This window comes from Notamacropus eugenii, chromosome 4 (genome assembly GCF_028372415.1).
Source record: "Notamacropus eugenii isolate mMacEug1 chromosome 4, mMacEug1.pri_v2, whole genome shotgun sequence".
In the NCBI taxonomy this organism is placed as follows: Eukaryota; Metazoa; Chordata; class Mammalia; order Diprotodontia; family Macropodidae; genus Notamacropus; species Notamacropus eugenii.
In genome coordinates this window covers 174,126,207-174,129,888 of record NC_092875.1, presented here as the reverse complement: position 1 = coordinate 174,129,888, position 3,682 = coordinate 174,126,207, and the positions used below count along the sequence as shown (strand labels likewise).

Sequence of the window (3,682 nt, the reverse complement as noted above, 5' to 3'; positions counted from 1 at the left end):
TTGGAACAATATATCTTATAATCCAGGTCAGTAAAAAAAAAAAGAAAAAACGGGGTGGCCATGGGTTCATGAGTATAGAGAGTTAGTAAAGGACAAGAAGCTTTGGAATTGTGGTCAAGTTGTGGAATTGTGGTACCTGGTTTTCCAGGTTTTAGAGATTGTATGGTGAGTGTGGCCATTGCTTTAATTATGATACTTCCCCTGCCAATAATGAGCTTGTTAGCATAGACAAAATCCCTAAAATAGTTCATGTACTTGGGTAATGAATTTATATAGGAAGTAAGAAGGAATTTCCAATCAGTTGAATAAATCCTGATTAGACCAGGTTAGGGAGGAAAAGGGTACTGTGACATTACCAGCATCCAGGACAAGATAATTTGGTGACCCCCGCCAACCCCCATTTAGGGCAAAAAGGATCAATTTGTTGATTGAATCCAGATTTTTGAAAAATTTTATTTCCTAGAGTCAGATGAGATGGGCTTTGACATAAGCTCATTGCAGAGAGGACAGTTGGAGTGAAAGACCACTCTCAAAGAGCAAGACTGATACGCCATGGGATCATTTCTCCTGAATGGCAGGAAAATTTCATGGGAAAAGGGATCCTGAGGTCAGGCAATGTGACTTTAACCAGAGTAGTGCCCCTAGTCCCGGGACTTAGATGATATCATTCCAGCATCAATGGAATTCAGGCCTTTAGAACTTTCCAGAGTAAGAAACCTCTGAGTTTTCAGTTGATACCTGACGCTTCCGCTTCAGTCGTGGTCACTTCCCCTGAAGGGGCTGGGGTAGTTGAATGCTTAGCACGGTGCCCAGCACATGCATTTTTAATAAATGCTTGTTGACTCCTTGATGCTTTATATGTGCTACATTCTCTTCCTCATTTCCTTGGCTTTTCACTGCTGGTCCCTCATGACTGGAATGTTCTCCTCACCTCCACCGCCTCTGGGAATCCCTGTTTTCCTTCACAATTCAACCACCTTTTACATAAAGCCTTTCCTGATTCCTCCAGCTGTGTATGTATAAATGTTTTACATATATATATATGTATATATATACATATATATATACTCATATATCCACATATATTTGTATCATATACTTGTATATTTACATATTGTCTCCTCAATGCCTGAAGCATATTAGGTGTTTAATGAATGCTCATTGATTGATAAGAATATATCCAAACAAATATAAAGAAATGATTCATCCTGACTTTATGGAGGCATCTTTTTATTTTTGTCCCCAGGAGAGGAATCACGCTATGCCTTTCCATCAATTTCCTAAATAAGTCAACCATTTATATTTTCCCCATGTTTTCTAATAATATTCTGTTAGAGACCAGGGAATCTAGATCTATACCAAACTGGATTTATGTAGTACTTTCAGCCATCTTAGAATTATGGCTAGGCATAGCTGGAAGGCTTAGACATTATGGAAGGTTTGGACATTATGAATTCCTGGTCATATCCTTTGGGCTGCTGGGACTCACAGCAATCTTTCAACTCTTGATTATTGAAGTACCTGTAGACCTTCTCAACCAATATATCAGGCAATAGCTTAATTTTCTCTTGACCATGACCAGGAACATGTCACACACATTTTAGACGTGCTTGCCTCATTGCTTCACCCTGGCCTATATTCTAAGCCACAGAAGTGACTTTTTTTTTTCCCACCAGAACTAGGTCACTTGGGGTTTGTGCTGTATCTGGAAGGGTAACAGATGGATTCAGTACATATATAGGTCATACAAGACTCGGTTCCATCAGCAAGAACCTTGCAATATTTTCTAACAAAGACACATTTTACTCAGCTTACTAGCTTATTACTATTCAACTAACTTACGATATACTAGACTAGACTTTTCTTGACTTACATTCCAGTCAAATCCCTTGGCCTTCTTGCCATTCTCCTTGCCATCACAGGCATGTACTAACCCCCTTTTACCTCATGCTTTGGGCTCACTACCAAATCAATGCTATGGTACTATCATACTTCCACTATTCCTAGAAAAGGTAGGTCATTTGAAAATCCTATGAATCCAATCACCATCCCTATAACTCCTTTCCCTCTCCACTTTCTCACATATATATTGTATTTTTCACTAAAATATTAAGATCCTTGAGGTCAGGCACTATCTTACTTTTGAATTTGTATTCCCAGAGTTCAGCATAGCACTTGGCTCACAGCAAGTATTCAATAAATACTTTGTCATTCATTCATCCCAGAGTACTTATAGTGTATGGAACTCATATGTGGTCCACAAGGGATATTGTACAAGTCAAGAATCAAACAGGTGATGACTTCTGTCCTTCAAGAAGCTATACCATTGATATAATGTTCAAACTACCATTTCCTTCCTTTTTATACGGAGATAGTTGAGTGTCTATTATCAGGAAATATTTGAATTTTATAATTTATGTCATTTTTAAAAACCATGTTCAATTCATATTTAGAATTACCAATAGCACAGCCTTAAAATCTGGAACCTAAGGAGGAGGCCTAGGTGGAGGCATGAGTTAGCTGGAGAGCTTGTGTAGCAGTGGTGAGGAAAGGTGGGCAAATTCAGTGCCTGGTCCACCCTTGTACTGGGGGAAAATAATGTTGATATCCCTTCAACTATACTAACTTCTCAACTCTCCAGACCACTCAACTTTCATGACCTACTTACTCCTCTACTCCATCTCAGCTTCATGCAGACATATCCAAGATCTTGCTGTCCCTTACCATCACATTTTTGCTTTCACATTCAAGAAAACCCCTAAACTCCATTATGTGGTCACAATCTCTTACTATTCTATCTCTTCCTATGACTTACTCCTCCTACAACAATTCTTCACCTTCATTTGGACCTCTACTCCCTCTGTCAGTACCCCATTAGGCCGTTGTCACTGTACTGGCTATACTTTCTTTCCTTTTCATTCCTGGGCTCCTTAGTTAAACCAGCTCAATTCAGCACTGACCTCTTTGCTTAAACCCCTTGCTCCCTCATTCTATTGCCACTTAGTCCTTGCCAGACCACAAACCCTGAATTATTTCCACCATCAACTTCCTCTGATTTTATGCCTGTGCTTTTGAACAGAATTAGATGAAATCACACAACCATGCTGAAAGAGTCCAACACAAATTTCTCCAACAAGGCAAACTTTTCCTCTCTGATTCTTTCTCTCTCTCACCATACAAACTATTTCAAATTTTGCCTTTTTCTCCTCAAACTTCCTACAATACCTCCCACCACTCCTATTTCACACACACACACACACACACACACACACACACACACTTGTCATAATCTTGTGTCATATCCCACTAGTATCTCCCACATTATTTCTTCTTTTGATCTAATTTCTGATGAAAAGATGATCCTTCTCCTTACTATGGCCAACCCTCTACATATCCCCATTACCTCATTCTTGCCTATTATACCTCCTATGTCAATCCCCCTTCTAATATTCATTCTCTCTCCATTTACTGGTTCCTTCCTTTCAGCCTACAAACATGCCTGTTTAATGCATATTTCCGGAATGAGAAATACCAATAGTATAGTCTCAAAACCTGGAACCTAAAGAGGAAGATCAGGAGGAGTCATGATTTCCCTTGAGAGGATGAATAGCAGTGATGGGAAAAGCTGGGAAGTCCCAGCTGCAAGTTTAGTGCCTGGTTCATCCTTATACTGGGGAAAAAT

The 3,682-nt window shown here is 39.4% G+C and overlaps 1 long non-coding RNA gene across 1 annotated transcript; it reads right to left on the bottom strand.

Annotated features, from left to right (window-relative positions):
- Positions 1-433: 433 nt before the first annotated feature.
- LOC140498295 (uncharacterized) lies at positions 434-2,794 on the bottom strand. Its single transcript, XR_011965056.1, has 2 exons — positions 2,669-2,794; positions 434-1,009 (listed from the first exon to the last, which is right to left on the bottom strand). It is a non-coding gene; the product is annotated as an uncharacterized lncRNA (long non-coding RNA).
- Positions 2,795-3,682: the final 888 nt, after the last annotated feature.